This window comes from Triticum aestivum, chromosome 5B (assembly GCF_018294505.1).
Source record: "Triticum aestivum cultivar Chinese Spring chromosome 5B, IWGSC CS RefSeq v2.1, whole genome shotgun sequence".
Taxonomy (NCBI): domain Eukaryota; kingdom Viridiplantae; phylum Streptophyta; class Magnoliopsida; order Poales; family Poaceae; genus Triticum; species Triticum aestivum.
The window spans coordinates 98,831,878-98,859,461 of NC_057807.1; the positions used below are offsets into that span (position 1 = coordinate 98,831,878).

A 27,584-nucleotide genomic window follows, 5' to 3' on the forward strand; every position below is an offset into this window, starting at 1 on the left:
AGTAGGAATACTATAGCATTGGCGTCTGTACCATGGCTCTGAGAGACTTTGCCCGTACTTTACAGATGTGCAGTTCAATAGATGCTTCCTAGATCATGAACAGACCAGATTTCATGATCTAAATATTCACATGCAATAATTGGGCTGCACATTTGTCAAGTACACGCTACTCCCACAAAAACTTCAAAAGGCTACCTACAGGCTAGTTACAATACAAGTGAAGTCAGAAGGAGCTACACAGTGTTAGATCATTTGCAAATGCAGCGTGTCATGGCACTATAGCCTTCAGATTATTTAGCAGCGACTTCGCTGCAAGCTTTTTGGCGACAATCTTATCAGGGCCAGTTTCTGTTGCTGAGTAGGTAGTGCCTTCTACCTGTACCTCCGCAACCACCGAAGATACTCCATCTTTCTGGGCCTTTGTGTAAGAACTGCTATAAGACCTGCGAGCACAAAATTCCTGCAGCAGTTTCACTGGGTCACGCTCAACCGTCTCCGGCGTCGCGAGAGGCTCCAATAGCTGTTTCATGCTTTTCCAAACCACCTCTTTGTCATACTTGCTGTCAAGATAAATGGCACCAGCTAATGATTCAATAACATCCCCAAGAACCTGCTTTGTTTGCAAATAAGCAGCAGGCAAAACATCAGTTATGTGACGGAAATGAAAAGAATCCACAAGTGGACAAAATATATGATGCATATGAAAATCTAGAAACTGTATCCAGATTAGAAAGCCTATAGAGCAACCACGTCTCAAGACTCTCTCAACAATAGTTGTTCCAAACACCCTGCACAGTTTTAGAACTTGAATTTGTATTTGAACTCATATTCTAGTCCAAAGCTAATGAACAAAGAGCATGTTGAGGGAAAGAGGTGATAGTTTTGTCATCAGCCATTGCCTTATCCCTATTAGATACGTGATTCAATAACCTGAATCGAATATTTGTTATCCAGGCAATGATGTGTATTTGCATAAACAAAAATGTAAGCCAAGCAAATTTGGATCGGTAATAGGTCGCCTACAGTCGCACTCAAAAGTTGGAAGGTGATATTTTACAGATTAAAATAAGGAACTGCACAGTAACCAGTACCAGCCTAGGTTGGCTGTGAGTCTGGTGATTTTGTATCCCTGTCTTGCAACCATGGAATGAATGGTACATATGTTTTGAGGGGTTACTGAAAGAGTACAAGCAAATACCAGACCAAGCAAAAGCAGAAGTGCAAGAAAGCATGGAATGAATAATAACTATACGGATCAAAATCATCAAACAGAAGAAGAGCACCTTGGGTAGACCAATGCCAGCTTCCCAACCATGTGATGGACCTGTAAATGGCTGCTTAAAATTCTCAAAGTAGTAAGCCATCCTTCCGTGCAATTGTAATGACGAATGAAGAATGTGCTTGTTTAGTCCTGCTTTAGCAGCTGCATGCGCATAGCAATTGTTGTTGACGGAAGCAGATCTAAGATCTGTCAACAATTCTGGAGTACATTCAGGGTACTGATTGTAGAAATATATAGTGAAGAGATGGTCCAACACAGCGTCACCGAGAAACTCAAGCCTCTGCACAAGGGCATAAAATTGTAAGAACATCACTCAAAGAAATTACCCAACTATTTATACATCTTGATATAGACTTCAATTCAGCTACAGTGTATATTCTTCAGAGTGCTACAATTGAATTTGCATACCAATAGAGTCAACCATAGCAACCAAAAGTTTCTATCAAATCTCACGTTCTCGCTAGTCGCTAGTCTTCAAAATGACTAATATAAACTTTTGTGGTGTCATCAAGACAACAAGAACTTCTCATTCTTTCATCAGAGTGTAGAAGTGCAGGCTACCATAAACTGGAAGGGTCCACCTTTTGGCACCCCAATTGTATAAGTGGGCTACCATAAATCAGCTGGGTCGATTTTTTGGCACCTCAGTTTCAGTCCAGCCCACTAAAACATTTTAAGTGCATCTAGTTATATCTGAAACATCAGTATGCAAAATCTAAATTTGTGATTACATAAGCCAGACATGGTGTAGTAACAAAAAGATCTTACTCGCAGACTACTAATCTTATCTCTAATCTGAACTAAATGATTTTACTTATGAACAATGTAAATGGAGGATCTGCATGCAAGAATTCCAGAAGGTGCTGCTTATTTCAACAGTAGCAGAGCCACTGCAGCTTGCACATGACACCATTCACTGGCGGAGCTACAGCCAGGCCAAATGGCCATGGCCCGCCCAGCCAATAGCGAAAACAGTGAGGGGTTAAGACCAGACTGGGTCATGAGAGCACAAATGGTGGCCTTTCCTTTGTACTGGCCCGCCCAGATTCGATACTATAGCTCCACCACTGACACCGTTACTTACCGTTCACAGTTATTTATCCATCAAGCAAACTTGTTAGGGAGTCAATAATTCTCTTCTTGAATGAGCAAAAATATGTTTGTATTTCCCGATATTTTTAAAAGGTTAATATAACATAATACTACCTCCGTCCTGGTTTATTGGTCCCCATTGTATTCTGTGTCAAATTTTGACCATAAATTTAACAAATAAAATGTTCATGCATGTGACCAAAAATTATATCATTGAAGACTATGTTCAAATACGAATCCAACTATATCATTTCTGTTGACATGCATTAATATTTTGTCAGTTTAAATCATCAGTCAAAATTTGGCACAAATTACGAAGGGGGCTAATAAACCAGGACGGAGGTAATACTGTCATGTACTCCCTCCGTCCCACAGTATAAGAACGTTAAGCTTGAAAAACGTTCTTATACTATGAGACGGAGTAGTATTTCATTAGGCTTAGTCCTGTATCCTCAATAATTATCTTCTTGAATGAGCATACGTATGTGCTGTTGTGTTTCCTGACACTTTTAAAATGTTAATATAATACAATAATGTCATATATTTCATTATGCTTAGTCTTGTATGGATATAGTTCAGCTGGATATTAACTACTAGATTATATTCATGTATATCACAACAACAACAACAACAACAACAACAACAACAACAACAACAACAACAACAACAACAACAACAAAGCCTTTATTCCCAAACAAGTTGGGGTAGGCTGTATTCATGTATATCACAATATATATAAAATGCATTAAATATTATTTTCTATAGACTTCATGCATTAAAAGAAAGTTAGTGCGGTTGCATAGCCAATTTATCCCACAGGCAGGCACGTAGTGCCATGGTTACCACTTACCAGTGTAGCCACAGTGTTTATATCTATGTACTTGATGAAGAAGGAAGTTCTATGAAAGATAAAACAAGGAGGAGCTACTGAAACTAAGATAGAGAGGTCCAGAGGTTTTCATATCAACCTGATAGCATGCAGTAGCGCCAGCAGTCTGGTATGACCCATGTGTCAATGCTTCCACTAACAATGAGGTATCCTTGAAGTCATAAGCAAGAATCATTTCCAAACTTCTCACGTTGATGAACTTTTCATATTTTAATACAATCTTCCTTTCAAGTGGAATATTGCTGTGAAATTCTATATCCAATCCTAATGATTTTAGGAAAACAAATGCAGCCTGTTCTCCGGCAGCACCAAGGTAGGCTCCAATCAACGCCTCAACTGTATCTGCTATTCTCTTACTTCTAACAGACATTTTTCTCAAAGTGTGCATATCATTGGAGCTTAAAAAGGAAATTTTGCTGTTACCACACATGTCGTAACCAAGCCCTGGAATGATCCAACCTTTTGGGTTAAACTCTTCCCCTTGAATGTAACCCTGGCAACCAAACAGAAGGGGAACTAATGTTATCTAGCAACTGATAAAAAAATAATGATCATATATTCTTAATTCTGTGCAGTGTGAGGAAAAAAGATGCTAGTATATTAAAGAAAAAAGGCGTAGCTCCCGCTTGCACAGGGTCCGACCACTTTGGGTCTTCTGTATGCAGCCTTTCCCTGCATTTCTGCAACAGGCTGTTACCAGGATTACCCGTGTCCTCATGGTCACAAGGCAACAGCTTTACCACTGAGCCAATGCTCCCCATCGATGCTAGTATATTGTAAAAGGAAAATAACAGTGGGGCGGAAGCCTTTTTCGGTAAAAGGAAAACAAACCGCATGCAACTTTAGCAGTGAATAATTTTTGTTCACATGGAATTTATATTTGTTTGCATAAACATGGAATTTGTGTTTCATTGCATAACCTGGTCTTAGCCATGTCATACCAGAAAGTAGGAACAGATATAGCAATGCCACGAATTGAATGTATTAGCAAACCGTTCGCTGCCCAGCCCCCAGCTTAGGAAAAATCTGCACAAAAGATGACAAGAAAATTGTATCCTCGTTACCCTGCAGGAACAGCCCAGCTCACTCGTTGGCAGTTGAGCCACTGCTCAGATAGTGCATGCAAGTGGAACAGATAAGGGAAACCCCAGACCCACCAATGCTAGTGAGAGAACATAGGTCAGACCAACCTTCAGTATTTGCATAAGGTGATGTGTCGGCTCTATATATTTGTTCCTTTGGCCTACGATTACAACTGGAAACAGCACTTGATCCCTTATTTTTCCTAAGCTGTGGGCTAATGCGGAACACTGCCTAATGTTGGGACAGCAATTAGGTATGTCCAAACATGGTATGCATAATTAGATAATGGATGTGAAATAATTTTGGGCTCCATAATGCAGCATGACATTGCAAGAGCAAATATACTTCAGAACAAAATGACTAGCTTAAAAACAAAATTACCACAAGATTGTTGTTGCAGGCCAGCTGGCATAGAGCTGCATTGGAGATCAAGTTTTTCTTCATCTTGGTTAATGTTCCCTCATGCTGAAGCTTGTATTTGCCATACAAATGTTGTGTGGCGACGTACTTGAGGAAAGAATCCCCCAGAGTTTCTAATGATTCCTGTGAAAACTCCTCTTGGCATTCCTTGGTTGTTACTGCTTCTAGAATCTGCAAGTGAGTTGTAAATATATAAAGAAAATTCCAAGTATAAGAAATACTCACTGGGAAGAATTCCAAGTTAAATATTCAGAGTCCCATGTATACTGGCTACAGCATCAAGGCACCCCACTATGGACTAACCAGTCTCAGCCCTATATATTATTGTAATGATAAACAACAATGAAAAATTAGAGCTTATGTTTCACTACTGTCGGGGCCTCCCCAATAGCTTTCGGTAAAAAAGAACTTATGTTTCACAATGGAAAACTCAAAGCTGGTATTCTTACTCCAAACCTAGAAAAGTAGCACACTCACATTGCCAGAAATATCTATTCTGAAAACTTAAAAAGGGGGGAAATACAAGTTTCCTTCTGACATGTAAGAATATATTAGCTATAAGTTGGAAATCAAACAGAAAATTTTGATCAGAAAAAGAACCTTCAGAGCTGGTATGGCAAACTGCTGCATTGTTGGGCCCAGTTGATTTTTCAACTTTGCTGAAAGAAGCAGACACTGGATGCGGTACATTACAGAAGGAATGACCGAGAAGCTGTACAGGGTATTATTAGACACCGGCGAGATGACTAGTCTGCAGAGCTCAGGTGGCAACTCAACACCATGTGAAGTGCGCGATTCTACAACAAGGAAAGGTATGATCAAGTCAGTCATGGGCGCAGCTGTAACAAACAAGCTCTTCTAATTGACGTATGGTCAAAGTAAGTACTAACTCATTATGCATATTCAATCGATAGTTATGCAAAATATACATGCTTCCTAAGGCCCCTATTTTGAGAGGGCTTAAGCATGAACGGCAAGATTCTGTAACAAAGTATGATCTCATGGTCGCAGCTGTAACAACCAATCTCTGGTAAATAGTATGATCAATTACTGATAAGTGTTTAATTCTAACTCATTGTGCATGTTTCATTAATGCATGCTGCCCATGAAACCTGATTTAGGTGATATACAGCGCAGGCCTCCAGAAACTCCAGCGCATAGCGGGTGGTTAAAGCGTGCTGATAATGTCAAGAGAGGTCTGTGTAGACCAAACATAACAATGGAGGAGTCAGTAAAAGAGAAATCTGAAGGACTGGAATATCACCAAAGAACTAGCCATGGACAGGGCTGCGTGGAACTTAGCTAGCCACATGCAAGAACCATGAGTTGGTTTCGAAATCTTATGGATTTCAGCTCTAGCCTACCCCAACTTGTTTGGGACTAAAGGCTTAGTTGTTGCTGTTGTTGTTGTTAAGCACGAGCTTAAAAAATAAAAAACATATGACCCTACTCAAGATGCTTTTCACCTTCAAGCATTCCAACATAGGGGGCAGCCTCTGCTAATTCTGGGGAGTGAGGATGGTGAAGGCTGAAGCCAGTCACTACCAAGTTCTGTAAGAACCCCTATCCAGAAAGCAATTTATCCAAAAATTGCTGCTGCGCCCCTCTGTGTCCACATTTAGGCCTTTTGAGCCATACCTCTGAGTCTATCCAAGTGTCGACTTCCTTCCAGCGCCACACATGACAGGGGGTGTTGAAGTGTGCCCTTTCCATCAGTTCGTACTTTTGGTTGGGTTGGCTAGTGCATGAAGCTTAACGGTACCACACCTGTGCGTGTATATATACTGGCCTATGGCCACCTGGGAGTACAAGTTGACATTTCCCTAACATGGTATTAGAGCCTAGGTTTTTTTACCACACTTGTACGTGTACTAGAGGGTGACGCGCGCTTTGCCGCGCAGTTCTTCGTTCATGAGTTAAGTCATTTTTTAAAACCAAAAACCAAACATCAAACCGAACTGAGTTGACAGACATTTCTAATTTATTCGATTTATGTTGTTCAATTTGGTGTTACCATTGCTAGTTGTTAGGCGTGCAGGTGTATCGTCAGTTTTCATCGTACATAAACCAAACTGAGCATATATATACACCAAAATGGACCTTTATTTCCTCTAACTTTCTTCATTTGTTTTCCCCCCAAAAATGTTCCTACTTTGCTGGCACATGTAGACATCCAACCGTGTTGACACATAATCCATCTTGACACGTTCGTGTGCGCATAGGCCCAAACGTAGCCCACAACTGATCCGCCCTGACATGCGGGACCACCAATGCAAAAAAAAAGCCTCACACCAAGAGGCAGCATTCCAACAGAGCTCAATATCTTATATTTATTACTCTCTTTGATCCAAGATAAGTGTTGTGGTTTTAGTTCAAAATTGAACAAAAATCATAGTACTTATTATTTTGGATCAGAGGGAGTAGAAATTATACTACTTTTTTTCATCGTATGTATCTCTAGGAGGAAAAAAGAGAGAGAGAAGGGTGCACGTACTATATATAATTGTTGTGTATACATATGCAGAACGAAATTCAGATAAACTGTTTTTTAGTAGTAACTCTATATTGAAATGGCCAAACAGTTCTTTAAAGAGTGATGGCCAAACAACATGTTGAATAAGTTGTGCCTTCTCTCTGACTGACCTATACGTGCCTTTTGGCAGGGGATTTCTGCAGTTGTGTTGCTAGTTATACATGGATGCAGCGCACCGTGAATTATTATGAAATTTTTTTTGGAGCTGGGTCACTGTGAGATCAAAGCACTCATTATGCCTGGAAAATGAAGAAATTGCAGACGACATGCATGGCGTAAGTACTCTCACAATTTAAGGAAGTTTTGATGCCGATTGTTACCCCTTGGTGCGATGTGCTGGAGGTCATGCATGTCCTTGACGGGCCTCAGAGGAAAAACCATGATCTCTGGGATGATGAGACTCAACGGGGTTCACCTAAAAGCGAGTCAGGTGGCCTCCGTGCTGATACATCTGGCCTAGGCGGAGGGTAAGGCATGGAGGGCGTGTGGTGGTCCAGGAGTACTACTTCTTTGGCGCAGGGCATGGGGAATCGATGTGAGCATATGATAATTAACGCATGCTTATCAAGAACACCGGAGGAAGCGCGTTAGGCGGCAGCGCATCCATGTTCACACCGAAAATTGATTCTACTCATCTCAGGAACACACATCGACTATCCTCTTCCCCCAAAAATCATAATCCTTTTTACCCACACAAAAATCATACCCTCAATCCAATGCCCTATTACACAATCAGGAGATAAAAACCAAGAATGGAGAAGGAAATCAATGCATCACAGGAAACACCAACAGCCCACCAAGCCCTGCAACCGGACGTCGAGTGAACACCTCCGGCCACCCAGCAAACCGGACAAGGGCGATGTGGAAGACGAAGCCTCAGACGGCAGGACCAGCTCACTCTCCCCGAGAAAACAACAGTCACCAGCGCAGGGAACACCGACGCCGTCTCTAGGAACCGACGCACAGCCGTCGCCAACAAAAACAATCGAGAAGCGAGAGACGCACGCAACCACCGAAACGTACGCAAAAAAGGCCCATTACAACCGCCACGACTCACAGCAGGCCCATATACAGGTATAGGCAGCGTAACACATATTAACAACTGGACTCACGAACTGGCTCCAAAGACCCCGATTCACCAGGAGCTCTGAATTCTTGGGAGCTTAGTAACTCTAGTGATATATATGGCCACTTGGAATACAAGTTGCAATTTCCCTAACATGGTATTAGAGCCTAGGGTTTTATCCTCCCCACGCACGCACAACTCCCCAGCGCGCCGGATGAGGGCACGGTGCACACGCCGAAGGAGGGAATGGTGCACACACCGGAGCCGGCGACATGTTATTTGTATATGTCAGTTGAATGTGCATGATGCTTTATCTTTTGTTCATGCAACTTGTTTAAAAAAGCTGTCCATGACTGCTTTTGAAATGATATGAAACGTTTTAATCCAAGTGTTTGAATGAAGTACGAAAACAATTGGAGGCTGAGATATGGTGACTGACCAGTTTGCACGTCTCCAAAATTTCATGGAGCATGCTCCATATGCGTTTTGGCGACTGCACATGGCAACTTTGCTAGAGTTGCTCATATCAATTTGGCAACTCAACCGCAGTGGTTTCCAGCCCCTTCTCAACAAGATGGTCAGCAAATTTGCGGGCTAGATAACTAAGACCGTGTCCAAAGGCAGTAGAATCATCATGATACAATCAATACCATTTGCAGCACTAACTCAAACATTTCTTGTCAAACATAGTAAAATGGGTGTGCGGCGCCATGATCAAGAAAATCAAGAATTTCCTTTGGTGGCGTCGGAGAGAGGGCAATGGGGGCAGCTGTGCGGTGGCGTGGCATGACATATGTTGCCTAGCTGAATTTTGTGGTCTTGGTATAAAAGAGCTCAGAAAGATCGGCCGGAGACTTAGGGCGCGCTGGTCTAGGTGAACCTTCAAAGCCTTGGACAAAAATTCTGCTGAAGGATAAATGGAAAACTGTCATGTTGCTGGGCTGGTTCATGCCGCCTTGAAGGTCATTGTTGGCAACGGAACACGAGCCAGATTCTGGACTGAAAGGTGAATTGACGGTTCGCGCCGGTCCTAGTTGCCGCGGCCCTGCCACGCACATTGAAAAGGACCCTGAAGCCCTGGGGAGGTAGGATGGATCCATGATATCTCAGGAGCTCTCAACACGCAAGGGATCGTGGAGCTCATCGACATAGTCGAGGTCATCAACGCCCACTCCCCAATACCTGACACCAAAGATCAGCTCATGTGGAATGGGCTTTGTCCAAGTCATATGACTACACCGCACATTCTACTCATCACACTTTCTTTGCCGGCCACCAAGGGAAAGAAAGTATGAACAGGCGGCGAGGCGATGCTCAACTCGATCATTCAGGGCCAGAAAGTGTCTGATTCTTAGTTTGGTGAGACCTAGGGGAAGACCAAGGTGGCAAAAGGAAAGCAGTCAATTTTGCATCGAGAAAGGACAGCCAGATGGTGCAGGGGAAGACCCAGGTATGCAAAGGGAAGGAGCCCATTGTGCATCCAAAAAGGCTTGCAGGATGGCGTCTTGTCTTCGCAGACACAATGGGGAGGATGCATGATTTGTGAAAGTTGACACAGATTAAAATTCATTGTTAAGAGAATTCACATTTTAGGACAGAATATGATTAGCTGTATAGAACCCCAGAAGGGTGCGTAGTACACTCTGATTTTACAGCATGAACACACACCAAGTTCAAAGTTAAAACAGCTTGAAGATTTGCCACGACCCACATAATAATCAGGTCATACTCAGTTATAGACGATCAGAAACTGCAAATCAGCATCTGCAGAATGCCCAGACAGCGGTTGGCAGCACCCATGTCATATGAAAGAATGACTAAAAATACGCTTCTAATAAAGCATGCACGAGTCAAAACTAACCTTTTTTATTTTTATAATGGCGCTTCTGGAGGAAATTCCGCACTTCAACAGGATTCCTGGCTGCCAACAGGGGTTGATTTTCATGTGTTAGACTGAGTCCATGCCTGAAAAAGCAATCAGTGAGGACATATATATTCGGGTGCAGATAGATTAACACTAAAAGGACAAACTTATACCTAGTATTGAAATAGTTTATGTAGGTAAGGGCACTGCCATCACGAAGGTGCAGAAGAGATTTGGAGTTTAAGTCAAGGAACCCATTAACAGCATAGAATTTGCTATTGTGAGGGGTACAAACAATGGAATTTTGAAGCATGCATCTGCACAGAGGACCATCTTTTGTTTGCAGTAAATCAACTTGTTTACAAGAATGGCAATGTCTGTTATCCTTATTACTGGCATCATATACTTGCGAGGTCGAGAACTTGATACTGCACCAATCAACTTTGCCAGAAACTAAGGGTAGCAGTAGATAGACAATTCCAATGGACACTTGCATCTCATGGGAGTATTTAACAGCATTAATGACCTCAGAATGGTCTTTATTAATAAGCAAAGAAAGAATAGTAGTCTGAAATCTTCTTGCCATAACTACCTGAACAAACAAACATTATGCTATTCATCACGAAGACTAGCACAGAAAAAATTCCATTGATGAAACGGAGGAAGGACTATATAAGAATGATAATATCAAACATAAGCCCCTAACTTACCTGTTCTTGATTCAAATGAATGATTCCCACATATTTCATGGCAACACTAGCATTGTCTTGCTCACCAAACAATTTTAGTGAGGTAGAGACAAAGTCTGGTCCCAAATCACATTTCACAGCTAGAAGTATATCATTTGGACAATAAGTTGTTTTCAAGCACCCTTCTACTGAAATCTTGTAGCAATAATATATTCCAAGACGAGAAAAGGATAACCAATTGTACACAAATTCCTCTGGAAAGTACTCAGGCTGCTCGTGTTGGTATTTCTCAACAACTACAAGAGGAACGATGAAGCAATGTTAATGCGCGAGGCCAATCCAATAGCATGTACATATTCATATTGAACAATATTATGCGGCAAAGAGGGAATACGTTTGCGACGAGTAACCTTGTATTTTTCAATCTGAGTTCTTAGCCTACACTTTTCAAGTATAATGAAAATCCAAAATCAACAAGTACCAAGTATAATTCATGTAAGATAACTTTGTACTGTTGAATATATTTCAATATGTTTGTACCAGAAGAGCCAATTGTAATTATGAGCCTAACCTACCATGCAACATGAGTACCATGACTATCTAGGATAAAATCATTTGGCATAGGTTGAGTTTTGCAGTTTTTAAGAACCCAAAGAAGGCCCAAAGAACTCAACATTATCAACTACCCTGAGAGCACTTTCTTCTCTTCGTGGTAGGCTGTCAGGAAAGAGTCTCTTTAGTCACCAACACTACAAATTAAATTACCACTATTACGACTTGCACAATGAACTAGCACAACCTGCATAATCAACCATCACAACTTGCACAATAACCTACATAATCAAACAGCACAACCTGCATAGTAAACCCCCTGCATAATCCATCACAGCTAAATATGCATAAATTACAATAGCTGGACCAAGTGAATTAGTTAGTTTTTAATGATAAGCATACCAATGTCGGGTTCTTCTTCACATGGAAAACCAAATTCTGGTAACAGATAATCTGTTAGAGCGCCGACAGCATGTAATTCTCGGCAGGCCTTAAGACAAACTGCCTTTTTGAGGGCAGAAACTTCTCCTTCTGTATTAACAGCCTGCACAGGGCTGCTATTGGGAAGGTACAGGGTGCAAGTACGTAGTTCCTTGTCAATAATGAATCTCGGTAGAGGTTTAAAGTATCTGGGACAGAGATATAATCCATGAGAAACATAAGATACTTGTGCCAGAAAATGATTTGCAATATGAAACAGAAGGAACCATAATTTAAGGTACATAGAACAGACTCATCAGATGGGAGCTTCGAGCAGAAAAAATAAATCAACTGGACACTGGAGTTCATAGTCACAGTTGCTCCAGTGGATTCAACACGGTAATATTCTTCCTGCAACAAGGTGTCTTCAAGTGGTTGACACATAGTAGATGCAAGCTTCAGAGATGCTTCCCGCATTATTTGCCCGCTTGCAAGAAACTTCAGTGTCTTAGAGTGGGCCTCTGCATCCCCCCTGATACAGAAAGAACAAGAAGTAAAATGATGAGAACAAAGGTAAAGTAGGGGTTGCTTGCAATTCAAGAGGAAACTGTACAAATAAATCAACTTAAGACACAACTTGAGTATATCATTTTTTTCACTGTAGCATGAATCCACATTTTGTAGCTAAACAGAAAAATGTGATCAGTAGGAATAGAATTAACAGATCTGATCAGACTACTGATAATAAAATAGGCGCTGAATAGTTTCCACCAATAACCGAGCAAAAAATCGGACGGTTTTCTACTCAAATATAGTTATCTCGATTGAAAACAGATCCATACCATGTTATGGTTACCTGCGGTTTCCATACAGATCTGACAAGAAAACATATCAGAATTTGGAATCATACCGGCACTCACATCACGCCAACTTGCAATATTAAGTGAACACTAGGAAACACTAGTAAATTTTGGGTTCTTAATGAAAAAGCAAACAAGTGGCTTTTGAACTTGGCCTTTATTGATTGTTTCAGATTTGAACATAACAGGATTTGGAGTCATATCGGCAGTCCCATCAAGCCATCTCACAATATTAATTGAACACTAGCATTTAACATCTAACCAGGTATGCTTAATCCAATATAAACAATTCAACTGATAAATGAAACGCACTGAGTAATATAGGTGAACAACAATTTACTGGTACTAATAACCAAGGATTATATACTGAGCACATGCTATTCAACTGATGAAGTGGGAAAAGCTGTGGATAATGTCCACAATATAGAAGACAAAGATTTTAATTTGCATGAAGATGAACAATTAAATAAAATTTGTGCTGGAAACAAAAAAATAGCAACATAAATCAAAAGACATGCCTTCTAACAAGCAAAACATAGTCAGAGTTTGGCATCCGAGCTCGACCACGTGACTGTATAAAGCTGCGCCCAGTTGTGGGTGGATCAAAGCGAATTACTAAGTGACAACCTGGCACATTCAGCCCCTCCTCCAATACTTGTGTAGTCACAATTATATGTACCTACAGGAACATCCCTTTCCTATCAGAGAATTATCATGTCATTAACATAATGTGAGCACAGGACAACAGTATTAATGGCGAACCTTTCCTCCTTTAAAGGCGTCAACAATTTCCGTTTGTTTATTTCTACTCTGGTTGTGAAACATAGGTCTGTTTCCTGCAATGTGTTTAACAATCCACCCAGGCATTTGATTGATAGTGGACAGGAGACTCCAATACAATGCTTGTAACAACTCTCTCGACAAATACAATGCATCTTAAGTCTTGCATGTGCCTGAAAGAGAGAGAGATTATTCTACTGAAACAAAATGAACTTAATGAGAAACTACACATGCACAAAAAAAAAGTGTTGTTTTAGTCACTAAATTCGTGTAGAACGAAGGAACTAATCACATTGACAGTGACCATGTGACATGTTTATGTAAGTTATGCACTGTACCATAGCCATCCCCTTGTCCAATATCTCTGTTTACTGGTCCATTTCTTGGATGTTATTTTTCAGAATCTCAACTTCATTTATACCCATGTCCCACTTTTTACTGGTCATTTCACTGGACTGAGGCTGAAAGTTGATGTTTTGGGGAAAATGTAATTAGACAAAATGAGTACAGCACTATTGTTCACCACATTCTAATTAGATCGATCTTGGAACATCCAGGATAAATAGGCTAGACTAAGAGATACAAACTAAACCCTTGATTCATTGTTTGATTGATAAGGGGTACAAGTCCTCGTATATATGGAGATAGATAACTTGGATCTCAAGTAATCCTATCTTTCCTAACTACCGGGATATTATTCCCTAAACGGATAACTGGGGCACATGACAGTTGTAGCAAAGCCAATGCAATCAAGGGAGTAAACATGTGAACTAAATTGGCATACTAAATATAAGGTCCAAGTATTTTACCACCTGTATTCCAGAAGAAACTGAACAAGACAATGAACTTTAGGTGTCAATAACCCATCTTGCAAATCAGCTGCAAAATCTTCACCAATATGACCTATGAAAATAGCAGAGGGTCAAAAAAACCATGGTATAATAGTTAACTTTGTGTTTAAACAGATCGATGGTATCTTTCACCTCATTTCAAGTTAGGATGATATGTTCACAAGTGAATTTTAATTTGTTGTCGTATAACATTTTGCTTGGTATATGGATAGCAGATGTGATATGATACAACATTAAAAGCAGAGCCATTTACGATTTGACAGACAGATACCAGATGTGATATGATACACCATGAAAAGCACAACCATGTGTTGTGCCATCACCAGGTATACACAACTTACGAATCAGTACAGTGCTTTACTGACAAATAATGATTACGAGTTAATAGTAGCAGCATTGGAAGAATAGTCATACACCAAATAACTCGTACAAAATTGACTTTCAGGAATATATAAGCTGAATAGACAACGAAAAATCACAACTGCATGTCTACCTCTCTTTGAAAAACATGAGAGTTCCCTGTATACTTCTTCACTATAGCTTCTAACAAAGCCTTCAACATTCTTATCCAGTTCTTCACCCCAGAAAGATAAGAATTGTTCGTTAGTTGTTGAGTGTATCTCAGCAGCCTGAAAATAATTAAAAAAAAGGTTAAGGCATTTCAGGGCTACACAAATGTAATACAAGCATGCATCATTGTATGTTCTCACACCTTTGCTGCTAGCCATACTCCAAGATTAGCTGTGCAATATAAGAATGCCTTGTGTAGTTTTGATATCCCTTTCTTCGCATTTTTCCGAGACAATCCATGTAGATTTGTCTTGAGGACTTCTAAATGCTAAGAGAATGTAAACATGTTAGGTTACTGAATGTGTTAGAAGACAAGGCATGCATATACAAAAAACTACTATATCACACCAACACAAACAGAATGCCGGGGAAAAACAAAATGTGAAAACAATTGTATAGCAACTTTCCAACTATGCAGACATGGCTGTATTTAATAAGAAAAGCAAATCATGCGATATAATTATTACTTCAACTTCCACTTGGACTAAATATAGATGCTAAATTTGATCATAGTTTATTATGTTACATAAATAGAGAAAATTATGCCAATATTATTTAAGAAAAAACCAACTTTAGGTCCTTGAGCTGTTTACCTTACCTCTGTTCAACTCACACCCTCAACTTCAAGGCCGTTAAACTTGCATCCCTCAAATATCAAAACCATGCAACTAAGCGCTGGGCCCTAAACTGACCAGGACCTAATGTTAGCATGCTTTAGTGTACATGCCAGTTGTAGTCCCCTGATTTGCAATACTTTGCATGTATGAAGAACCGTTAGGGCTCTCTTCCTATGATGCATTGCTTTCTTACAAGTACTTGTGGCTGGACCTCTAACAGCACTGCTTGGCAGTCGATAGGTTGGAGTGTCACAATCTCTGTGCTCTTTGTTCCCAGGTGCCGAATCAATGGAAAGTCGTGAGTCGTGACCTCCTTGCCCAGGCCTCGACGTGCGTCTTCAGCCATCTCTTCCGCTCCGACCCTGGCTTCGACTTCAAGGCCGTGATAGCCCCCATGCCTGAGGTGATAAGCGACGCCCTAGCGGAATGGGTGGAGGACCACGTGGATGCACTGAGCGTACGGTTCGCCCCTGACAGCCGCGAAGACCGACGCGGGACCGAGGAACACGAGGGCGACGATGGCGAGGACAGCGGCGTCACGTCTCCTTAGGTCGCCCCTCTTTTCTTTCCTGCCGGTACCTGAGGCTTACTAAAATCCTTAATGATGTATTGAGCAACTTTTGTCTTCTCCTGAGGCTTGCTTTTCCTTCATGTCTGCTTTCGCGCTTTATGTCATTAGAAGACAGCCCCCACGCGGGGCTTGACCTTGACCATCGTTGGTATGCCAGGTCGCGATTCCTGGGCAAGGCCAGGAGGTGAGAGCGCCAGGGCTAGCGAGTGCTCCTGAGGCGAAAAGCTTGGGGGGGGGGGGGCAGCGTGCTCATTGGCTCGCTCATGGGCGTCACGCAAGGACATTGGACACCAAGGCCTTGGTGGGGTGGTGCGCGCGGGTGCAGGCCCGCAGCCCAGGGCCCGGCTACTTGGGCTCTTAGTGCCGTTGGGACTGACCCAAGCGTGGGCACCAAGCCCAGCCCCCGCTCGCGCGTGGCTCATGAGAGAGGCTTTGGGCATGCCTAGCTGACGAAAAGAATGAAACCCAGAAAAATGCCACAAGAAAAACAAATTCCTTTCATAGAGAAGACGCGAACGCGAAAACCACAGTCTTTACTTAGAGAAACTGCAAACTCGTTTACAAGCAAAAAGGAAAAGGCTACCGCGTTCGGCACCTTCATTGATCTTCCCACCAGCGCGGAGCATGGGGCCTCCACTTGGGCGTGGGCATGATTGTTGTTCGATCGTTTCGCCAGTCCGGAGCATGGGGCTTCCACTTGGGTGTGGGCTGGAGCTCCCACGAGGCCGTAGAGCGGCGCACCGGGAGACTCTGGGGCGTGTACAGCCCCACCTCATTCTTACGTGAGATGGTCACGGGTAGAACTTGCGAAGGTGTTGGATGTTCCAAGCGTTCTGCACAGGAACTCCATCCTCCGTCTCCAGGTGTGCGGCGCCTGGCCTGGAGACGTGGGCGACCCTGAAAGGGCCTTCCCACATGGGCAAGAGACCTCCCTGGATAGGATCCGCCTCAGGACGAGGTCCCAGAGCTCGAGAGTGCGTGGGCGGATGTTGCGGCTGTGGTAGCGCCGCAAGGCCTGCTGGTACCTCGCGGCACGGAGGGCAGCCTGACGGCAGGCCTCCTCGAGGAGCACAAGGTCGGCCCCCCGTGAGTCGTCCTGGCGCGCCTCATCGAATGCGAGGACTCACGGGGAACCATGTTTGAGCTCGGATGGGAGGGCCGCCTCGGCCCCGTAGACGAGGAAGAAGGGAGTCTCACCAGTGGGCTTCGTCGCGGTGGTGCGGATGGACCACAACATAGACTGCAGCTCGTCCAGCCAACCCTTGCCGCAGGCCTCAAGCTTCTTCTTGAAGCTCCTAGTCTTGAGGAGCCTGAGGACCTCCGTGTTGGCGCGCTCGGCCTAGCCATTGCTCCGCTGGTGCACCACCGACGCGTAGCATATCTGCATCCCAAGGCTAGCACAGTATGACGTGAAGAGGCCGCTCGTAAACTAGGAGCCGTTATCAGTGATAATATAGTTGGGGACACCGAACCGGCTCACAAGGCCCCTGATGAACTTGACAGATGAACCCGCCGGGATGGTGCACACGGGCTCCACCTCCGCCCACTTGGTGAACTTGTCGATGGCGACGTAGAGGTAGAGGTAATCGCCAGCCACGAGAGGGAAAGGGCTCAGTATGTCCAGCCCCCATACCACGAAGGGCCACGAGAGTGGGATCTTCTGGAGTCCTTGCACGGGCTGATGGATTTGCTTGGCGTGAAACTGGCAAACTTCACAGGACTGGACCAGCTTGGTGGCGTCGCGGAGCGCCGTGGGCCAGTAGAACCCGCTGCGGAACACCTTACCCGCGAGGGTACGCGACGAGGAGTGATGTCCGTAGTCACCCCTACGGATGTTAGCTAGCAACTCGCGCCCTTGTTCCTTTGAAATGTGCCGCAGCAAGACGCTATTGGGGTGCTTGCGATATAGCTCGCCGTCTTGTAAGCAGTAGGCGGTGGCCTGCCGGGCCACACGCTCTGCTTCTGCATCAAAGTGCATGACCCACCCGACAGGCACCTCATCCCCAGGCAGGAGGGACCTGTCCTCATGAGGCTCCTCCCCGCATGTGTCTGTCCACTCCGGCACGAAGTCGGCAAGAGTTGCTCCCTTGATGACTCTGGGGTGGCCCTGAAAGTAATGCCGCAGCTTCCAAGAGGCGACCAGGAAGGCAAGGAGAAGTTTCTGCTGCATAGGATAGCGCGCTCGCGCATCCCTCAGCACCGTGCTCACAAAGTACACGGGGTGCTCGACGAGGCGTGTGACTTCGGCAGGGGCTTGCTCTTGAAGGGGCGCGCGAGGCTTGGGGGCGCTGGCTTGAGACGCGGAGGGCTCGCGAGGCTCTGGCGGCTCGAGAAGCTTGGAATGTCCGGGGAGCTTGGAGGGCTCGCGAGTCTCGAGAAGCCTTTCCTTGGTGCCGACGCGTTCCTCCCGCAGCGCTACGAGCGCGGCAATGGCCGTCTGCGGGGTGGCCGCCAGGTATAGGACCAAGGGCTCACGAAAACGCGGCGCCACTCGTCGGACTCGTGAGGTACCTCTTGAGGTCTTCGAAAGCCGCATCCACTTCAGGGGTCCACTTGAAGGAGCCTATCCTCTTCATCAGCTTGAAGAAGGGCGAGGCGCGCTCGCCTAGCTTGGAGATGAAGCGCCCCAAGGCCACTTGAAGGGGAAGCCGAGAAGCTTGCCGGAGGGGACTCCAAAGACACACTTGTCGGGGTTGAGCTTCAGGCTGACCTTGCGCAGATTTGCGAACGCTTCTTCCAGGTCCTTGATTAGCATCTTGGCTTCGCGCGATTTGACCACGATGTCGTCGATGTAGGCCTCCGCGTCCTCCCTAGCTGTGGCCCCCGCGTGATGTGCATCAGCCGCCGGAAGGAAGCGCCGACTCTCCACAAACCGAACGTCATGCAGGTGTAGCAGAACACGCCACACAGGGAGATGTTGTCTTTTCCACATCTTCCGCTGCCATCTTGATCTGGTCATAGCCCAAGAATGCGTCCAGGAAGCACAGCAGGTCACATTCAGCGGTGGAGTCCACGATCTGGTCGATGCGTGGGAGCGGGAAAGGGTCCTGGAGGACGTCTCTTCACCAGGAGTCCCTTGATGTTGGGGCTTGTTGAGGCTCGTGAAGTCGACGCACATGCGCTTCTTTCCACCTTTCTTGGGGACGATGACTGGGTTGGCGAGCCATTCAGGATGACGCACCTCTCGAATGACCCCAGCTTCCTGCAGCTTGTGCACCTCTTGGACGATGAATGCCTACTTCTTCTGCTTGATAGGACAAGCGTTAGAACACCGCCAAATGGTGCTCGATTACTTCCCTCGGGACGCCGGTCAGATCAGACGCCTTCCAGGCGAACACGTCCTTGTTCGCCCGGAGGAAAGCGACGAGCGCGTCCTCCTGCTCAAGGGGAAGGTCGGCACCGATGGTGAAGGTAGGACCCGCGCTGCTGCCGTCAACCGATTCCCTCTTCGTTTCGGCGCGGTCCTGAGAGAACAGCTGCTTCTTCCTCGTAGGAGCGACCTCCGAAGGCCCGACCCCATCTGCGAAGCCCATGCACGAGGCTGCCGCAACCCTGTAGGCGCGCTTGAGGGCCCGGACCGCATCCTCCTTGCTTCCGACGACAGTAATAACGCCTCTGCTGCCGGGCATCTTGATTACGTTGTAGCTGGGGTGGGTCGCCGCCATGAACTTGGCAAGCGTGGGGTATCCCAGGATGGCGTTGAACGGAAGGCCGATGCGGGCCGCGTCTAAGTCAATGAGCTCGATGTGGTAATTATCGCGGGTGCCAAAGGCGACGGGGAGGCGCACCTGCCCCAGGGGAGCGGTAGAGCCGTCGGTCACCTCTGAGAAGGGCCTCGTGGGCATGAGCTGGTCATAAGGCACTTGGAGCGTCTCGAAGGTCTCGACGGAGAGGACGTTGAGGCCGCCGCTGCCGTCGATGAGGGTCTTGGTGACAGAGACGTTGCTGATGGTGGGTGTGCACAACATGGGAAGCGCGCCGACGGCGGCTGCGGACTTGGGGTGGTCTCAGGAATCAAAGGTGACGACGCACTTGGGACGCGCGCGAGGCCACGAAGCCTCGAGCTGGGGCCGCGCAGCGTTCGCCCCGCGAAAGAGCTGCTTGGAGTGGCAATTGGACGCAGGCGCCTGGGACCCACCGAGGATGCACTCGACCGCGTGGGGCCCCTGGAGCACAAAGCGCGCAGCGAACCGACCGCGTAGCTCGCCCTAGGAAGAGATCGAAGCTTCAGGAATGCTGAGGAGCCAGGAGCGCGGGGCGCCCACGAGGGCCAGGGGAAACCAATTCGCCATGGCCTTGCCGCCACCGCCCGCCAACAGGATGCTTTGGGTATAGAGCCAGAGAAACTCCTCGGGGTCAGCAGCGCCATCGTAACGCGGAGGCAGCACCGATATGTACCTTGCTGGCCAATTCACCTAGCGAAGGGCAATGGTGAAAGCCAGGCAGCCCACAGCGCTCAAAAAAACGACGGGGTAGGCAATGGCAAGCGCATGCTCAAAGAAGAGGCAACGGTTGCTGCTTCCAGCGGGCGCCGTCTTGGCAACGCGGGCCGCTCAGCGCGAACCCGACGAGCGTCGGCCATGGGGTCGATGGAGTAGGAACAGAGCGAAGAGGAGGAACTTCGGCACACCCCTACCTGGTGCGCCAAATGTCGGAATCGGGGCTCCGGGGACCCAACAAAAGGTTTGAACTCTAGGCTCACATAACTCCACTAAGCTCCGGCTCGCTGCTCACTGCCTCACGACGACGCTTCGATGTGCTCGAGCAAAAGGAAAGAAAGACACGACAAGGCAGTTTACCCAAGTTCGGGCCACCTTGCGGTGTAAGACACTACTCCTGCTTTGTGTTGATTGCCTCACGAAGAAGGATGAGTATGAGAATACAAGGAAGATGAACTGCCTCTGGAGGGCTCAAGATTCGACCTCCCTTTATGATGGCATCTAGCCTATACTTATACTGGCCCTGGCCTCTTCCCCTGAAAACTCTAGGTGGGAAGGGTTGCCACAACGGCCAAATTCGAAGGGGAACAGGAGTACAACTTATCCTGACTAAAGATGGTCTCCGCCTGCAAAAGCTTCTGTCCATGACGCGTTGGTGGGCTCGACGATGACCTCCATCCTGGCGAGCCCGCTGTCCTGGTCTTCTTGCACCGAAATAGCAACCTTTGGAGATTGCTTTGGGAACGACGCGTTGTCCTTGCTCCCTTAGCATGAAAGAGGAAAACATCCTTATCCGCGCCCGCTGGCGCCCTTCTGGCTCCGCTCGTCGTGGCTCGCATCACCCACGTGCAACGCGAGGCGGGGTGTGGCAAGCCTAGACATATCCGCCCCGCGAGGGGCCTCAAGAGGCAGCCTCGGGAGACTGCCCGGCGCGAGGCCTTCGGGGAGCTCCTGACGACGCTTGCTAATGCCCACCTCGCGAGGCGGGGGCCCTCGTGACGATCCTGCTCGTGAGGTCTTGAAGATGGGCTGTGTTGGGCCCACGCCAGGCGTCGTGCCTTGGGCCGCGGGCAGACGTGCCTAGGTACCCCAGTCCCACTGGCCTGACACCGCCTTCCAGAGATGTAAACTACAACACCTCGCGATGCAAATTTGCATCTCCATCTACAGGAGATGTAAAAAAGCGACTACCCGCCAACCGCCCAACTGCCAATTCCTTTCCCCTCCGCGCGACCAGCCGCTGCCCAACTCCCGGCCGCCGCCCACCGACGCCGACGACCCCGTCGCCTTCTCCGACTCCGCCGACGGTGCCCTGACCCACCTCACGGCAGCAGCCGCCTCTGCGCCAACTTACCCAATGCGGCCGCCTCCGCCTCGATGCCGCCGCCGCCCTGGATTTGCCCCACCCTGACCGGTCACGCTGGAGGCTGCGAAGAAGAATGGGGCCGCCAAGCCTCGCGGTGGAGCGTGAAGCGGCCGGCGGCTCGGGGCCGCAACCCAATGGGGAACCAACCTCGGCCGACGAAAATCTCGAAGCCAGTCGCGGCTTCGATGGGCGATTTGCAACCGCCAGCGACCATGGTGTCCTCATTCGGCTACGGTGCTCCTCATCCACCTCCTCCGCCGCCGACGGCCATGGAGGAAGATGTGTCCACGCCGACGGCGACCGCATCCAACGTGTTTGTTGATGTCGCAAAGCTAAAAAAATCTTGTGCATTTCTTTGTTGTTCCAACTGTCGATTCCAATGGAATGTGTAGTTGATTGTGTGTACTTCCATTTGTAGTCTCAATGATGAAGCTTTCATGCACGCTACAAATGTGACAAATGATGATTATTCACATGAGTATGCATCACAAGAATATGAAACTCCACAATATGGTAATGACAATCTTGACATGGATGATGAGGGCTTTGTTTTGAAGGGAATAACCGCAAATTATACGAACGCCGAAGATGTGTTGATTTGCATCGCTTGGAAAAAAGTCTCAAGATGCAACCGTTGGGACCGACCAATCGGCCATCACATATTGGCAACGCATCAAGGATTCCTTCGATGCGCGCAACACTAGCGGACACTATCGCTCAAGTGACTCCCTTCGTCAACGTTGGGGCACCATCAACGCCGAATGTCAAAAGTGAGCGGGTTGCTTGGCAAATGTTGATCGCATGAACCCAAGTGGTTGCGGTGAAAGTGACCTGGTAATAATCATTTGCTATTCATGTGTGGTTTCTCCATTTTCCACAAATATTGAAATGTTCACTAATTTGATGATGACATCTTGATCGTTTTCTTGTAGAAAATGATTGCGCAAGGATTATTTCAAGAGAGGAACAACAAAGGAGAGAAGAGGAAGAAGAATGGAAGAGCTCAAGGATGAGGAGAAGTGGAAAACTAGAGAAGTTTTCAATGCTTCGGAGAAGAAAAGTGTGGTGGTGGAGGATGAGAAGTGGAAAACTAGAGAAGTTTTCGATGCTTCGAAGAAGAAAAGTGTGGTGGTGGAGGATGAAGAAGATGGCTCGGGTGAGGAGAGGAGGAGCCTCATTCCTCACTCAACGACTAAATCCTATAGGCCCGATGGAACTAAGAAAGTAAAGGGATCGAAGGCCGGAGACAATGATCTCAAGGATGGATTTGATGCCATTGTCACAACGGGGAAAGGGTATGCGGAAGAAAAAAATTGTTGAAGCTCAAAGAAATTGAGGAGAGGAGTGAAGCCGAGCGATGGAGGGCGGCAGCCGAGGAGAAGAGGGTGGCGGCCGAAGAGAGGTTTGCAGTGGCCGAGAAGAGAAAGGTTGAGCTTGAGGAGAGAAAGGCGGCGGCCGAGGAGATGAAGATAGTCGAGGAGAAGGCACTCAAGTTTATGTTCATGGACACATCTACTCTTGATGCCAAGGTAAAGGCATATGTCGCACTTTGTCGCGATGAAATGCTCATGAAGAAGCAAATGCTCATTAGAAGCATGATGGGATGAGGAATGGGAGGGAGGAATGGGAGGGGGAATGGGAGGTGCCATGGGAGGAGGAATGGGAGGTGGAATGGGAGGGTACATGAACATGATGGGTAGTGCCATGAATGGTGCATTTGGTGGAAACATGGATGGTGGCTTCAGAGTACTGGGAGGTGGAATGGGAAGTGGCTTCGGAGTAATGGGAGGTGGAATGGGAAGTGGCCTCGGCGGCAACATGACCGGCATGGGAGGTGGCTTCGGCGGCAACATGATGAGTGGATGGGAGGTGACTTCGGCGGCAACATGATGAGTGGCATGGGAGGTGGCTTCGGTGGCAACATGGGCGGCATGGGAGATGACAATGAAGGTTCTTCCGGTGGAGTTCGCGGCAACGAGACTTCAACACAAGAAAACGTCGAGAAAGAAGCCATTGATGATGATCATACCACCGTCGACAATGGCACTAGTGACAACGGAGAAGACACAAATTGAGTGATGTCCATGTGCATTTTCATTTATTGGACCAACAACTTCGTTTGAGACAATTGACTTTTGCTTGTAGGATTTAAAACTATGGTCGATGATGCACTTCTGTTGCTATAATTACAAAAATTCGATGTGCAAATGCGGCTGGCGGCAGCTGAACAGCAGCCGCGTGGCCGGCGGCCGATTTTACATCTCTAGTTTGCATCTTCTATTGGAGTTACTCTTTTACATCTCCGTTTTGCATCTTCTGTTGGAGTTGGCACTTTTTTGGAGATGCAAAAGGCACTTTTGGGAGATGTAAATTTTTACATCTCCAAATTTGCATCTTCTATTGGAGATGCTCTTACCAGAAACAATTTGCTAAAAGGGGGGTGTACTGGAAGTTCGAAATGTAGGTTCTGTAATGCTAAATGTGACAGTTGACCATCTGTTCATACACTGCTCGGTGGCAAGATATGTCTTGGGGGTGGTGGACAGTGGCTTTGTTTAAAAACGGACTTCCTTCTGTGCAAGAGATCTGTAGCTATATTATTGGGGTTCCTGGTAAGATTAGGAGTGTGGTTGCAGTAGGGTTAGCTGCAATTTTGGGGGCTATATGGAAAACTAGGAATAAGGCATCCTTTGAGAACGTTTTCTCTTATGATCCAACCACTGTAATATTGTTCTGGCTTACAGAGACGAGAACTATGAGGAATGCAAGCCAAAGGTGCAAGAACGCTACTGCAGGTGGCAGCTAAAGTTTTTAGTAGAAATAAAGGTTGGGCGCCGGCGGTCGTGAGGCCAGCTGGGTGAACACAAGGAGGTTGCTGAATTGTGGCGGTTTTTTATGCTTTTATGTAGATGTTTTGTAATGATGCCTTGAGAAACTTTGTGGTAGAATTTTGCCTGGTGGTTTCCTGTTATGTTTTCAGCATGTGGATTGTGTTAAAAGTTTGGAACCACCCTGAAGGAACGGTCCACCCTGACTTCCGTATTATCAATTTCATTGAGAAATGGAATTGGGCGGAAACCCCTTAATTCAAAGAAAGAAAGGGACAAACAGCATACCTTTTCTTGCAACCTGTCCAAACAAGTCTTAATATGGTTATGTGAGTTGGATGGGATGATATAATCATCGTACTGCACAATCCTCGTAGTGGCAAATGGTATGTATTCCGATAAAGCCGATTCATTGTCAACTGTGTACACCTTCAACAGAAAATACACAAAAGTATTCCTCATGCGTGAAAAAATTAGGAATGATGATTATCATAGGTAAAGGGTACTCCCTCCGTTCCAAAATAGATGACCCAACTTTGTACTAACTTTATACTAAAGCTAGTACAAAGTTGAATCATCTATTTTGGAACGGAGGGAGTACATGTGAATCTATACATGGCCTGACCTTTGAATTCAATAGATTCTCCAGTTCGACGATTCGTTTAGAATAGCTCTCTTGCAGCAGATCTATGGAAGGAATAGTGTGACAGATTTGGTCGAACTGAGAGGATGTTTGTTCAAAAAATAATCTTTGAGGATGTAAAACACATATACAAGTTCACAGCTTCGTCCTTACTTTTTGAATCTGTGGGTGAAGCAGTCATCCCAAATATCCTCGGCAGCGGGCCCCGTGGTCTAGAATTCATTACAGGGTGGTAGAATTCCTACAATGAAAGTAAACTGAAGGATTTTACTAAATTGGTTAGTGGACCAAGACTTCAACTGGAACAGTAAATGTGGCCAATATACAGGTGGTAAAATGAGCAGTCATGATCTCACTTGAGTTGATACTTATACAAGTAGCTAGAGAACAACAATGTTTCAAACTGACTATTACATCCTCAGTATCAAATTGCAGGGTGTTTTTAACTGTCCAATATCGTGATTCGCCATACAATTAATCTAATGGTTACAGAAACTTGACATTGTTGGATTCGTATTCAGTAAAGCTTTCTTATGATTGCGATTTTGCAACCAGTAACGGAGTATTGTATGAGAAGTCCCGGTCGTTTAGATTTGGACAGTAAAATACTGCTCTGTATTTAGAAACGGAGGGAGTGTGTTGGTGGGTGCGACAAAAAAAGGGAAAGCTTCTAAAAAGTCAGATTAACAAAACCAAAAGGGAACAGAGCGGTTGTAACTATTGGGACCTTGAGAATGCACGCATACGGGGAGTTGCCCTTGGCGCGGTGGCACTCGTCGAAGATGAGCAGGGCGATGTCCTGGAGGCTGAAGAAGCTGTGGCGGAGGTTGTCCAGGAGGATCTGCGGCGTCATGACAAGCACCTCGGCGTCGTCCACCACGCGGCGCCAGATTGCGGCGTCCCAGAAGTCGACGCCCATGTCGCCGGTGAACTTGGACACGCGGAGGTCGGTATGCGCCTCGATGACCCGTGCCTGCTGCTCCACGAGCACGCGGGTGGGGACGAGGAAGACGGCGAAGTCCCGCGCCGGCTTCCGCACGCGGTGCGCGTACGAGCGCAGCAGCAGCCCCGCGATGAGCGTCTTCCCGGCCCCCGTATCCAGGAAAGCCACCGTGTTCCCGCTCATGGCCCGCTCCAGCGCCTCCAGCTGGTACCTGCACGCACGCACGCACATTCAGTGGCGTTTCCTGTCGCGGTGCATACGCGCGCGGTGGACCAACACTCACCATCGGGCTACGATCTCCGGATCCTCCTTATGTGCTTCCCCTGTCGCGTCGGCGGCGGCGGCGGGGGCGGCGGCGTCACTCATGGTGGTGACTGGTGAGGTTCTGGGGTGGCGCGAAAGCGAAATCGGAGGCAAGACGGCGGCGGCGGCGCCGACGCTTGGCTGCAGCGGAGGCGCAGGGGTGAATCTGTGTCGTGCGCCCGTGGGGTTTGATTTGGCGAGGCGGGGCGAGGCTTAGGGGCGAAGGTTTTGCTGCTTGGCCGCTTCGGGTGCGCTTTTTGACTCGAAAGGGGGAGGGGGGAGGAACGGAGGAGACCTGCTCGGGACCATTGCCGTTTGGCGTCAGACGATGCGGCAGGGGAGGGAATCTCGCTTTCACGGGTGGGAATAGTGGCGTCGTCCTTCGCCGGTCGCGGTGGGGGCTGTTTCTCATCTTTTCCGATTCCATTTGTTGCTCCGTATTTTTCACTTTCCTTTTCCCTTTTCTTCGAAATTGTGCATTCCGCCTCGGTAGTACCCATAGTTACTAGTACTATTTTCTAGTTTCTAGAATAACTAGAAAAAAACATGCGTTGCAACGAGAGGGAAAAAATACCACACGACCCTAACACAATAACCATGACTCGAGACCCCGATAGGTCCATCCTTTATTTATTTCAACAAGGCATCTTATCAGTCTTGTCATTTATCCTTCTTCCCATTCTCGCCGATGGACATGCGTGGTTATAGATGGTTTCTTTCTTCTCCAATTTGTTTTTGTTAAGGTGTTCATTTTCAATTTGAATCGGCACATGTACAAAAAGAAGACAGATCGTCCACTACTGATTAATGTTCCATCCTAAACAACATTTAAAAAATTATTAACATGTGAAACAATATCATATTCAGATTCTACATATATTTTTCTAAACAATTTTCATATATAACATGTTAAAATTGGAGTT

At 46.5% G+C, this 27,584-nt stretch overlaps 1 pseudogene; it reads right to left on the reverse strand.

Moving 5' to 3' along the window:
• LOC123110606 (endoribonuclease Dicer homolog 2a-like) lies at positions 1 to 26,980 on the reverse strand (annotated as a pseudogene).
• Positions 26,981 to 27,584: the final 604 nt, after the last annotated feature.